Source organism: Mobula hypostoma, chromosome 25 (assembly GCF_963921235.1).
Source record: "Mobula hypostoma chromosome 25, sMobHyp1.1, whole genome shotgun sequence".
Lineage (NCBI taxonomy): Eukaryota > Metazoa > Chordata > Chondrichthyes > Myliobatiformes > Myliobatidae > Mobula > Mobula hypostoma.
The window spans coordinates 5,514,481-5,528,721 of NC_086121.1; the positions used below are offsets into that span (position 1 = coordinate 5,514,481).

The following is a 14,241-nucleotide window of genomic DNA, read 5'->3' on the forward strand; positions in this document are numbered from 1 at the left end:
GTGTAGTGCAATATTTTATATAATTCAATTAAATAAATAGTGCAAAAAGAAAGCAAGATTGGTCCTGTCCTCTTTTGGAAAAATATTGGAAAGATATTTTTGATATTATTTCAATAGTTCTGATTTAAAGCCCCATCCTATTACAGCAATTTTTGGATTGCCAATGGTAGAACATAGATTTTTGTCTTCTTCAGCCTGTCGGATGATAGCATTTGTTACTTTAATGAATAGAAGATCTATTTTGTTGAACTGGAAGGAAACCAATCTTCCTACTACATTTCAATGGTTTTCTCAAACTACATTAAGTTTAAATTTAGAAAAAATTAGAAGTGATATTTTTGATCCTTCAGTTAAATTTGAAGAAACTTGGAAACCTTTTATGCAACATTTTCATATGACGTAATTTGACCTTTCTGAATCTTTTTTTTAACTTAAATTATTTGAATAGAGGAGCGGAGTTGACGACATTACTGAATGTGTCTGATTCAAGATATTGGTTTAGCCCTGTTTTGCTCTGTTTCTTTTTGGGGTTTTTTTTCTTTTTCTTTTGGGGGTTTTTCTTTGTTGATATATATTTTTTTTCTTTTTATTTCTTTTTTTATGACTAATTTCATTATGAGTTTGTTAGTCTATTATACCTATGTTACTTAAAATCCTTTTGAATATGCTTATTAAGATTATTCCAATCTCTTTGTATCAACTTTGTTATTAAGTTTATAATTTTGAAAATTAATAAGAAGATCTAAAAAGAAAGAAAAGAAAGAAAGCAAGAATAGTGAGGTAGTGTTCATGGATTCAGAAATCTGAAGCAAAGGGGAAGAAGCTGTTCCTAAAACATCGAGTGCGTGCCTTCAGGCTCCTGTACTTCCACTCTGATGAGAAGAGAACATGTCCTGGGTGGTGGGGTTTCTTAATGAAGGATGCCATCATTTCAAGGCATCACATTTTGAAGATATTCTTGATGGTGAGAAGCCTAGTGCCCATGATGGAACTGGCTGGCAGAGTCCACAACCATCTGCAAATGTTTCTAATTCTCTGCATTTGCTCTTCCGTACCACAATGTGATGCAAGCAGTCAGAATGCTCTCCATGGTACATCTGTGTGGAGTCTTTGATTTCATTGTATCTGCCTCTACTACTACCCCGGCAGACCATTCAACTCTGTGTAACACAGAGCATTTTACTCTCTGCATAAAAACGCCTTCCTCTGACATCTCCTTAAACATTCCTTCAATCACCATAAAATGATGCCCCCTCGTATTAGCCATTTCCATCCTGTCGCAGGGCGTCTACTCGATCTATGCCTCTTATCATCATCTTGTATACCTCTATGAAGTCACTTCTCATCCTCCTTCACTCCAAAGAGAAAAGACCTAGCTCACTCAACATGTCTTCATAAGATATGCTTTCAAGAAGTCGGACATTTGATACATCCTTTAAATTTGAAGAAATCTGGCGACCTTTTATTCAATATTTTCATATGATTTGATTTATTGATTTTTATACTGACTCTCTTCCAGTTATTTTTCCGAAGTTTTGGATTTGATCAGAAAGTCTTTCTTTTCTTGGTTTTACTCTCAGGATGGACTGCCCAGTCCTTTTTTTTTCTTCTTTTTTGTTTTTGTTTGCATAGAATAGTAGGGTTTTTTTTAAAACATAAAAATGTTCAAGAAGTCTTTTTTCCCTTCATGAATGGATAAGAGGAGAATTAATTATCTTTTTCCTTATTATACATTCTATATCAGATTAATACTATGCATGATTTTAATAATGTTTATTTCACCGTCTTTATGTATTGTTATTGATATATATATATTTGAGACAATTCTCCTCTTGTTTGTATATATACTCTTTTTAAATCAATAAAAAAAACTATTTGCTTTAATATTTTCAACCTCCTTGTTGAGGGTTAAGAGTTTCCAGCTGAATTTGAATCTCAGGGTTGAATATGATGACATACATGTACTTCGATAATAAAATTTAATTTGAACTTCCAAAAAAAAGACATGCTCTCCAATTCAGACAGCTACCCAGCATGGTAGCGTAGCGTTTAGCAGAGCGGGTTCAATTCCCGCTGCTGTCAGTAAGGAGTTCATACGTTCTCCTCAAGATTGTGTGGGTTTCCTCCCAAATTCGAAAGACGTACCGGTCGGTGGGTTAATTGGTCATGATTAGGCTAGGATTAAATTGGGGGTTGCTGGGCAACGCAGCTCGAAGGGCCAAAAGGGCCAACTCCGAGCTGTATATCAATTTTTAAAAATCTCCTCTGCACCCTCTCTAAAGCTTCCATGTCCTGCCTATAGTGAGGCAACCAGAACTGAATACAATACTCCGCGTATGGTCTAACCAGGGTTTTATAATGGCAAGATACTCTTCCCCGACGATTTCTCAGGAGCCCGTTTGTATGTTTTCTCTGTGACCGCGTAGGTTTCCTCCCACATTCCAATAAATGCAGGTTAGCGAGTTGTGGGCAGGCTGTGCTGGCGTCTAAAGCACAGTGACATGAGCGGGCTGCTTGGTTTATCCCTGGGCAGTGTTGGTCACTGACGCAAATGGCACTGCTTGTTCCAATGCACGTGTGACAAATAAAGCTGCTCTTTAAAATCTTTAAAGTGAGGCGAGCAGGAGCAGGCCCAAAGCTCCAGCTGCCGCTTGATCACGTCAACATGTGGTCCTTGTTTTTGTATCCCTCCCTTCTATTTATTAATGTCAGGACCCATTAAGCCTTTTGAACATAAAGGTGGTTTAATAATCTAATCTCTATGGGTAGCGTAAAGGGTGGCACTATAGCTGACACATTACAGCACCGGCAATAGGAGTTCAATTTCCACTGCTGACTGTATCTGGAGGAACGTCGTTTCATTTGGAGGCAAACAGACAGTACCTCCTGTTTCAAATAAAGTGGCCTCTGAGAGTGTACGTTCATGGTCTTCTGCTGCTGTAGACCACCTACGCATTCAGAGATGTGCTTCTGTACACCACTGCTGTAATTGGTGGTTATTTGAGTTACTGTCACCTTCCTGTCAGCTTGAACCAGACTGGCCATTCTCCTCTGACCTCTCTCCCATTAACAAGGCATTTCGCCCACAGAACATCCACTCACTGCATTTTTATTTTGTATTTCACACCGTTTTCTATAAACTCTACAGATTATCGTGCGTGAAAATCCCAGGTGATTCGAAGTATCTGAGATACACAAAGCACTGCATCTGGCACCACAATCGTTCCACAGTCAGTCATTTAGACACACACACAATGCTGGAGGAACTCAGCAGATCAGCAGCAGGTATGGAAATGAACTGTGAAGGTGTGGAAATCGGGACTGTGAAGGGTCTCAGCTGAACAGTTGACTGTTTATTCCTCTCCTGACCTACTCAGCTTCTCCGGCACCTCGTTCTGGATCTCCAGCATCTGCAGAATCCCTTATGTTCGGGATAAGTGAAGCGAGGTGAGGGGGGAGGTGAGTGTGTGAGGGAGGGGGGGATGAATTGAGAAGCTTGGAGATGATAGGTGGAAAAGGTAAAGGGCGGAAAAAAGAATCTGATTGGAGCAAGCATGTGTGAATGCATGGTCAAAGAGTCAGAGGGCAGCAGAGGTCACAGACAGGGAGCAGCGAGAGACGGTTTCACTGACCTCCCGTGAAAGAGATTTAAACTTCTTCAGAGTAGCTGTACGTCAGAGACTTCACAGTGGAGAAAATCATGAACATGAGAGATTCTATAAATGCCAGAAATCCACAACCACAGCCTGCGGTTGGGGAGGAGGTACAGAAGCCCGATTTTCCCAACCATAATTCCACTCTCCCTGCTCCCTTCCCACAATCAAGACCCATGTCAGAATCAGGTTTATCATCACTCACATATGTCATGAAGTTTGTTTTTGCGGCAACAGTACAGTGCAATACATAAAATTACCACAGTACTGTGTAACAGTCTTAGGCTCCCTAGTTATGTATATGGGCCTAACACTTTTGCACCGTAATGTACTTTCCTGCGAGAACCATCAGGTTCTTGAACCAACCTGAATAACTCAAACCCTACGTCAGCAACAGCACACTATGGACCACCTCCTGCACTACCATGGACTTGTCTTCAATAATACTGGGGGTCCTCTATTGTTTCCAGTGCTCCTGGTGCGGCCCCCTCTACATTGGTGAGACCCAGCAATTGGGGGACCTCTTCGTCGAACACCTTCATTCTGGATCTCCCAGCGGCTACCCATTTCATTTCAACTTCTCATTCTACCATGTCGGTCCATGGTGGGTGGATGGTGGACGAGGCCCAGCTCGGGTTGGAGGAGCAACACCTCGTATCCATCTGGGTAGCCTCCAACCTGATGGCATGGACATTGATTTCTCTAACTCCCAATAATCTCCACCCACTCCTCCTCCTTCTCCCTTTTTCCATTCCCCTATTCAAGTTCCTCACTCACCCTTTCTCCTCTTCTCACCTGCCCGTCAACTCCCTCTGATTCCACTCTTCCTTCCCTTTCCTCCATCATCCACTCTCCTCTCCTAGCAACGCACACAAAATGCTGGAGGAATTCAGCAGGCCAGGCAGCGTCTATGGAAAAGAGTATTGTTGATGTTCTGGGCCGAAACACTTCGGCAAGACTGTCCTCTCCTATCAGATTCCTTCTTCTTCACCCTTTTGCCTCTTCACCTATCACCTCCGAGCTGCTTACTTCATTTCCCCACCCACCTTCCCCTTCACCTGGTCTTCTCTATCACCTGTCAGCTCGTACTCCTTCCACAACCCCACCTTCTTATTCTGGCTTCTTCTCGCTTCCTTTCCAGTCCTGTTTACTCCCTTCCATGGATGTTGCCTGACTTGCTGAGATCCTCCAGCACTGTGTGTATGTTTCTCAGGATTTCCAGCATCTTCAGAATCTCTTGTGTTTATGCAGAGCCATCCTAACTGAGATTATCCACCTCTACACCGGGGAAAGTTGTCGATGATATTCCGTAAAGTAACAACCTTCTGACCACTGAACTTAAAATAATTCTTAAAAGTGATAATAATAACTTATTTATAAAGCACTTTTCGTACAATGTAGTTCAAAGTGCTTTACAAAGTGCAAATGTGAAAATAAAAGACAAAAAGATGTTGGTTAAAAGGGCCGAGATGGCCTGTTTCCATGCTGTAAATGTTATATGGTTATATAGGAATGGAGGGTTATGGGCTGAGTGCAGGTTGGTGGGACTAGGTGAGAGTAAGAGTTCGGCACGGACTAGAAGGACCGAGATGGCCTGTTTCCGTGCTGTAATTGTTATATGGTTATATAGTTAAAAGCAAAGTTAAATAAATAGGTTTTGAGCTGCCGTTTAAAGATGTCAACTGGGTCTGCATCCCTTATAGTTTTAGATAATGATTTCCATAATTTAGGAACATAGTTCAAAAAAGCTGTCCTGCCAATTATCTTCAGAGAGAGATTGTTTACATTTAAGGCACCAACCTTAGAGTTCAGGGAGGATTATGAAACAAAAGTAATTCTATGATGTACTCCGGTCCCAGACCATTGAGAGCTTTAATAACAAGTGAGAGTACTTTAAAAACAATTTTAAAAGATACAGGAAGCCAATGCAGAGTAGCTAGTATGGGAGTGATATGTTCCTTCATCCTGGTTTTAGTTAAAATTCTAGCTGCGGCATTCTGAATGAGTTAAAGTTTGTCAACAGACTGCTTGGAAAGCTGATACAAAGTTTACTTGATTTCACTTTATTTACACCCAAGTTGGTGTGGTCTTTCATTGAATCTGTTATAGTTATTATTAAGACGATAAGATATAGGAGCAAAATTAGGCCATTTGGCCCATTGAGTCTATTCCGCCATTTCATCATGACTGATCCATTTTCCCTCTCAGCCCCAATCTCAAGAATCTATCAACCTCTGCCTTAAATATACAGAGGACACAGTGGACACAGCCTCAGAATAGAGGGGCATCCTTTCAGAACAGAGATGAGGAAGAAAGAGAGTGGTGAATCTGTGGAATTCTTTGCCACAGGCAGCTGTGGAGGCCAAGTCTTTCTGTATATTTAAGGCAGAGGTTGATAGATTCTTGATTGGTCTGTACATGAAAGGCTATCGGGGTAAGGCAGGAGATTGGGGCTGAGAGGAAAATTGGATCAGCCAAATGGCCTAATTCTGATGCTATATCTTATGGTCTTAAAACTGCTCACAATGCTCCAAGTGCAGACTGACTTGTAGCTTTATAAAGGTTCAGCATTACATCCTTGCTTTTATATTCTATTCCTCTCAAAACGAATGCTAACATTGCATTTGCTTTCCTCAGCACTGTCTCAAACTGCAAGTTAACCTTTAGGGAATCCGGCAGGAGGACTCCCAAGACCCTTTGCACCTCAGATTTGTGAATTTGCTCCCTGTTTAGAAAACAGTCTACTCCCATATGAACAGCATACAAGACAACCTTTTCACTTTATCTCGGTTAACGTGACAATAATAAACCAATAAAACAACAGGAATTCTGCAGATGCTGGAAATTCAAGCAACATACATCAAAGTTGCTGGTGAACGCAGCAGGCCAAGCAGCATCTATAGGAAGAGGCGCAGTCGACGTTTCAGGCCGAGACCCTTCGTCAGGACTATAAACCAATGTTAGTTCCTTAAGGTTGTTATAGTTAGTGGGGGGTAAGGGGGGGGCAGCTGTAGTATTGGGAATAAGCTCCCACTACCCATTAAATGGTCCCAATGGCATGTATCTCAAATAGCCCCTGACAACCAAGTCCAGCTCCTGGCCTTCACATGTGGCTTAGCAACTAAGCCCAGCAGAACTGTTTCTACTGATGGGAGAAGAGGCAAAGGCAGGTTACTGATACCGTAAAAGCATATGAGCATATGGGGCTCATCAGCTGTGGTTAGCGGCACATCTAGAAGGAAAACTCTGATCCCAAACCTCTACCCACTCACGGGGACGGCTTCAGGAGTAAACCCCGAGGAAAAATCCGGAGCTGGAATACCTAAGGCAGTCCTACATTGAGATCAACGCTGACTGGTAACTCCTGCGATGTTGCCGGTGCCAAACTGTTTTAGTTTCTGCTGTTCTTTTGGATTCATCAGATGTGTTGACAGGGGAAGTTGCTGCAATGGGCAACGGCTTGCTCTCTATATTGTACTGCCCTGCCTTGTGTATCACATAGACAGTTGGGGCACATCGTCCCTGATTGACTCCACCCAATGGAGGGTGTAAAAAAAAACACATCAACATCAGTTTTCACTAACGCCTCACCTCGATCCAAACCACCCATTCAACCTCCTGATCAAGCAATGCAGTGTTTAGTTGGGAGATGCTGCCATCTTTATGATGAGACGTTAACTTGAGGCCATCTTTGGAAGAATTTAAAATACCTTTTGCATCATATTTCAAGGGGAGGGGAGATACACTGGCTCAACACGTCAGGTATGAACGTACAGCATTACAGTCAAGACCCTTCAGCCCACAATGTTGTGTCAACCCCTTAACCTTCTCTCCTACATAGCCCTCTATTTTTCCTATCATCCAAGTGTCTACCTAGGAGTTTCTTAAATCCCCCTAATGTATCTGCCTCCCCAGTGGCGCGATCCACGCACCCACCACTCTCTGCATAAAGAACCCACCTCTGACATACCCTTTATACTTTCCTCCAATCACCTGAAAAATACGTCCCCCTTGATTTAGCCATTTCTGCCCTGGGACTAAGTCTCTGGCTACCCACTCGATCAATGCCTCTTCTCATCTTGTACATCTCCATCCAGATGATGTGATGGAGATACATCTCTACCAAAGGAGGTGTAAGGCACTCCTTCCCTCCACTAGCCTGCAGGTCACCCTTGGGCAAGGTGTAGCACCTGCTTAGCTCCCCCCCTCCCCGCCCGATCATGGTCAAATGAAGCCATGGGAGCAGGAGGTGGATGCTCATACAAGCAGCCGGTGCTGATCACAAGTCTTGGTTATGTGACCACTGACGCCAGGCAGACAATCTCTGAAGAGTATTGATAATGGCTGGGGTCACCTGTCTTGTAGAGACTCTGCTCAGAAGGCAGCAATAGCAAATCATTTCTGTAGAGAAATTTGCCAAGAATAATCATGGTCACGGGACCACAATCACCTACGACATATGACATAAGACCATAAGACATAGGAGCAGAGACAGGCCATTCAGCCCATCGAGTCTGCTCTGCCATTCCACCATGGCCGATCCCAGATCCCACTCAACCCCATACACCCGCCTTCTCGCTATATCCTTTGATGCCCTGACCGAGCAGGAAGCAATCAACTTCTACCTTAAATATACCCACGGACTTGTCCTCAACCACAGTCTGTGACAGAGCATTCCACAGATTCACTACTCTCTGGCTAAAAAAATTCCTCCTTACCTCTCACAAACAAGAGAACATTTGCAGATGCTGGAAATCCAGAGAACACACACAAAATGCTGGAGGAGCTCAGCAGGCCAGGCAGCATCTACAGAAAAAAGCACAGTCAACGTTTCGGGCTGAAACCCTTCGGCAGGACTGAAGAAAGAAAAGCTGAGGAGTAGATTTAAAAGGTGGGAGTAGGGGAGAGAGAAACACAAGGTGATAGGTGAAAGTGGGAGGGGGGCAATGAAGTGAAGAGCTGAGAAGTGGATTGGTGAAAGAGATACAGGGCTGGAGAAGGGGGAGCCTGACAGAAGAGCACCAAAGGCCATGGAAGAAATAAAACGGGAAGGAGCACCAGAGGGAGGCGATGGGTGGGCAAGGAGGTAAGGTGAGAGAGGGAAAAGAGGATGGGGAATGGTGAAGGAGAGGGGGGGCATTACCGGAAGTTTGAGAAATCGGTGTTCATGATGAACATCGTTTGCTCTGTCTGCATTTATACCCAATCCTCGGCTTCTCCTTCCTTACATTCATGTTACACCCACCATCTACTTGCAAACCTGCTGGCTCATCCTCAGCTCTATCATACTGGTTCCCATCTCCCTACCACGTTAGTTTAAACCTCTCCCACCAGCCCTTGCAAACATGCCTGCGAGAATATTGGTGCCCCTCAGATTCAAGTGCAACCCATCCCTATTGTACAGGTCCCTCTTGCCCCAGAAGAGGTCCCAATGATCCAGGAATCTGAATCCCTGGCCCCTGCTCCAATTCTTCAGCCACACATTTATCGGCCCCCTCATTCTATTCCTATCCTCACTGTCGCGTGGCACAGTCCTGAGATTACTACTCTTGAGGTCCTGCTTCTCAGCTTCCTTCCTAACTCTCCATATTGTTTTTTTCAGGACCTCCTCCCTTTTCCTATCTATGTCTTTGAACCAATATGCACCACGACTTCTGGCTGCTCACCCTCCCTTTTCAGGATATCATGAATGCGTTTAGAGAGATCATGGACCCTGGCACCTGGGAGGCAAACTACCCACCTGTGTTTCCTTTTCATGTCCACAGATTCGCCTATCTGTCCCCCTGACTATAGAGTCCCTGTTACTGCTGCCATCCTCTTCCTTTCCCTACCCTTCTGAGCCACAGGGCCAGACTCAGTGCCAGAGGCACGGCCACTGTTGCTTCCCCCAGGTAGGTTGTACCCCCCCCAACAGTACACAAAATGGAGTACTTATTGTTGAGGGTGACAGCCACAGGGGTGCTCTCCACTATCCGATGTTCTCCCTTCCCTCTCCTAAGAGTCACTTATTTATCTGTCTCCTGCACTAGGGTGACCCCCTCCCTATAGCTCCTGTCTATCACTGCCTCACTTTCCCTGGCAAGCCAAAGGTCATCGAGCTGCAGCTCCAGTTCCCTAACACGGTCTCCAAGGAGCTGCATCGCAATGCACCTGGTGCAGATGCAGATGCAGATGCAGCCATCGGAGAGGCCAATGCAACATGTGCCTTCTTAACTACCCCATCAACTTGCTGGGCGACTTCATGTTATGCAAATGTCAGACAATCGGGAAAACTTGTGGGTTTCGAGAGGCCTGAAAAAGACTTGATGACATGCCACAGTTATGTGGACATTAGATAACTGTCTCCTCACAAAACCTTACACCTCGGTATGGGATGAATGGCAAAAAAAGGAACCTGCCACCTTTGCCTAGTTTGGCCAACACGATTCCCATGCTGTCAAAACGGCTTTTTGTACTCCCTGAACAAGTAGAATGTACGACCGTAGGCTCGTAACATTGAACCCAGAAGGTGGTTCCAGTCAACCAATTCAAATGAGTTATTTAGTGCAGGTAGGTCAGTGTTTGAGGACCAGAAAATTCTAGTCAGCCACTGTTTCACTAAGAAATGCACTCAGTGAAATGCAAAGGGGATGGTGGGAAGGCTGGAGTCACGTCCATCAAGGGCTTTAGCCCCCCCCAGCATCAAGGACATTTTCAAATGACGATGCCTCCAAAGATGACATCCATCACTAGCGACCCCACTCCCCGGGACATGGCCTCTTCTCATCGCTACCGTCAAGGAGGAGGTACAGGAGCACCAAGACACACACTCAACGTTTTAGAGACAGATTCTTCCCGCCCGCCATCAGTTTTATGAATAGACAATGAACCCATGAACATTACCTCAGTATTTTTGCTCTCTTTTTGCTCTACATATTATATATGTATGCAAATATACATGTGTGATTGTATATTCTATGTATCGCACTGTTCTGCCACCACAAAGCAACACATTTCACAACATATGTCAGTGATTATAAACCTGATTCTGAATATGACAGTCACCCAATACATCCAATTAAAATTGTCCATTGAAAACCCATGTCTTCTTGACCGGATTATTCTGCAGCACCTTATCAGAAAGAAACTTTGAACAGTTGTTTTAAATGTTTTCCCCCTGTATTTTGCTGTAGGGTGTACTAACCTGATGCAATGTCATGATGGTCTCTTTTGTCTTGTTTCTATACTTATTATTTTCTGTAATTCAATTCACAGTCCACATTACACTCTGCTATTGGGGATTTTTGTTTCTGCACAAAAACCACCCCAGAGCTGCTCTCCAACACTCCTACAGTAACACAATTCCTGAAAAAGATTATCAAGCATCCTGCTGAACTTTTCTCACTGTGTCAAATGTGGAAACAAAAACTCGCCGAGTTTAAATTAATTTTGTTCATTCTTTCTTACTTCTGTTTCTCCTGCAGGTTCAGGATGGCCAAGGCAGTATATTCCAAAATCCCTCTGCTTGGGAATTCACAATGCCTGTGAATTCAGGATGACTGACATTAACTTGTCTGCTACTGTTCACTTGCTGAGGAATAAAAGGGTGTGTGTGTGTGTATGTGTGTGTATATCTGTGTCTATGTATATCTGTGTTTATGTATATCACTGTGCATGCCTCTGTGTGTCTGTCACTGGGTATGTAAATGTGTGTGTATATATATGTATGTGTGTGAGTGTGTGTGATCTGTGGGTCCCATGCTGTGTGTGTGTATATATATATATATATATATATATATATATATATAGACAGAGAGACAGAAATCAGCCCATTCTCTAACCAGGCCCAGTGACTCAGATTTTTCCTCCTTGTTCATAGAAAGCCAACATAATTGGAAGGAAGCAGTCAATCTCTCTTCACGAACCAGCTGCTGAATTCGAAAGGGTTATTTCTCAGCCAAGGGGCGGGGGGTTGGAATACATTCATTAAATGACCGTGTGCTTGTATGTGTGATGCCTTAATTGTGACCAGTTCTCTGCATACTTTGAGGAGCCATCGTGTCAAATTTTAAAAATCTCCCTTTGATTGGTGAACAATACACGTCTGTGGCTGGACCTGTGCAATGTGGAAGAACACACATAACACACAAATACCACACATGGGCTAGTCGGAGCTTTGTCTAATTTCTGCGGGTGCTTTACAGTCGAGAGGCAAACACAATTACTTTCATCATTCAACCTCAGTTAGAATTCGATTGATTTATATTCTAAACGCGTATTCTTGTATGCAGCTTATAAACGAAGACTTTTTACAATTTAATGTTAATCTATACATTCACAAAAATTCAAACATTGAAGAGGAATTATAGATGTTACTCACAGACCAGCTACCAAAGAATCATTCACAATGTATCCACTTATCACACCTAAGGCCCGTCCTCCTTGATGGTGATTGGTGCGGTGACGTCAATCAAGGACTCACTACGATAGCGATTGGCCATCCGCTCTGTCCATCACCAATACGCGTCATCGTCTTAAAAGAAAATGCATCTTGCTTAGATAAGCTTGCAACAAACAATGCCCCACATAATATTTCCTTTATCGTTTAGATATTTCATTGCGGCATCCAAGGACGAAGAAAGGTCTCAATAAAAATATAAGACTTGTTAGCAAACCTTATTTTATTGAAACAATAACCCCAAAAGATGCTTATAACAGGAGCATTTTGTCATCGAGAATTATCTCCTGACCGGTAAGTAAACCCAATAACCCTCAAAAAATCATTCAACACGAATGTGATTGCATATTAAATTTAATTTTTCTACATTTGAACAACTTCCTCCTATAGAAGTTTTTTTTCCCAATCATCCCATCCTGAGTGGGGGAGACGGGAACAAACTTCGACATGTTGGCCCTGTCGACTGGGTTGAATCAACGCCTAATAATAACTTATTTTCATACAAATGATGTAGTTCAAAGTGCTTTACATTGGGATACAGTGTAAACATGAAAACAAAAGGCAAGAAGATGTTAGTTGAGCGCAAGTTAAATACATCGGGGTTGAGCTGGCGCTTAAAAAGCCTAAGGGGGAGGGGAAGTGCTTGAAAACATGAAACAGGTTTTTGATTTCAGCAAGTCAAGACGACGGTGGGTTGGAGCTGCCCGCTTTAACCCACGTTCCACCCCACTGAAACACAAGCTCCCATACCCGCAACACTTACATTCACACGGTCACCTCTCGGGAACAGTTACCAGGATTGCAGAAAACAAAGAATACGACATCCATCCGATTATGAGAGACTCGGTCCCTCCCTCCTCTCGGAGTCCAAGTACAGTCTGAGCATATTTGATGTTGCCATAACAAGAGTTGGACAATCGACCCAGGGATCAATCAAGCCAACAACCACCCGGGATGCCCTTACCTCACCGCGGCCATCCAAATTAAGAGCAGCGGCCGAAGTTTCCGCTTCCCTTCCTCCAGCGGTTCGAGACTCGGCTCGGGGGTTGGGGTGAGCGAGGGCTGGAGTCTGTCTCGAAAATAACACAATGCCACGGTACAGTGAGAATTCCTCCGCCCGCTCTACAACGCGGAGACCAACACAATGCCATTTTGATTTAAGGGAGCAGGAATACTGAGCGGTGCTCTCACATCAGACATTCGCTCTCGGTCACTACAAAGACGCACATGCACTTTTCTGTCAAGAAAAATGTCCTTTCCAGTGATTGGATATCCCCAGAGCAGGTAAGAGTCAGGTTAGGAAATAAAGTAGATGGATAATTGGATTTCACCTCGTCCCATTATTTGACATCAAGAATTATCCACCTTAATACCTAGTACACAGAACGTGGCATAACAGATCCGGTAATGTGGATACTCACATGATAGACATGTGTTGTATCTGTACACACGTACGCCAGATTGCACTGGAAAAAGTTCAAAGTAAAAGTACTTTTATATGTATACTGTCCTAAGATTCTTTTTCTGGCAGGCATTTACAGGCAAATAAAGTATAGGATAGAATTTATGAAAAATTATAAGTAACGAAGACTGGAAAACAACCTATGCACAAAAGAGGACAAAATGTGCGATAAAGATAAATAAATTATAAATAATATTGAGAACATGAGTTGCAGAGTTTGGACAATTAATCCATGAACACTGCCACACTACTTTTTAAAAAATTTTATTTTTGCACCACTTGTTTAATTGAACTATCTAATGTATATACTGTAATTCACAGTTTTCTATTATTGTGTACTACATTGTACTGCTGCCACAAAGTTCACATATTTCATGACATCTGCCAGTGATATTAAACCTGATTCTGATTCTCATATTGAAACTTTATGGATTGGTTCCCATACTGCAACCTCTCCTATGGCTCCTCCATTTCCATACCTACTTGGTCCAGATGCTGAGCGTTGTCCTGAATAGCAGCGAGGACTCTGTTAGTGCAGTAAGGAAAACTTCTTGACTGTCTTTGACAGCCAGCAAAGCTGGGGCTGGAGCTTGGCCAGCTGTCAAAGCTGAGAGCAATTTTTGATAGTGCTATAAATGTTTGAAGTTTATTACAACTGCACATCCTTCCTGTAGTGAGGTGACCAGAAC

The 14,241-nt window shown here is 43.2% G+C and overlaps 1 protein-coding gene across 1 annotated transcript in view; it reads right to left on the reverse strand.

The window, feature by feature from the left end:
• Positions 1 to 13,357, reverse strand: part of klhl17 (kelch-like family member 17) — a 69,455-nt gene extending 56,098 nt beyond the window's left edge. Inside the window, exons 1-3 of the mRNA XM_063032938.1 lie at positions 13,055 to 13,357; positions 12,013 to 12,165; positions 8,372 to 8,459 (exon numbers count right to left, since the gene is read on the reverse strand). The gene's annotated coding sequence lies outside the window, so the exon portion shown is untranslated. The remainder of the gene's footprint in view (positions 1 to 8,371; positions 8,460 to 12,012; positions 12,166 to 13,054) is intronic.
• Positions 13,358 to 14,241: the final 884 nt, after the last annotated feature.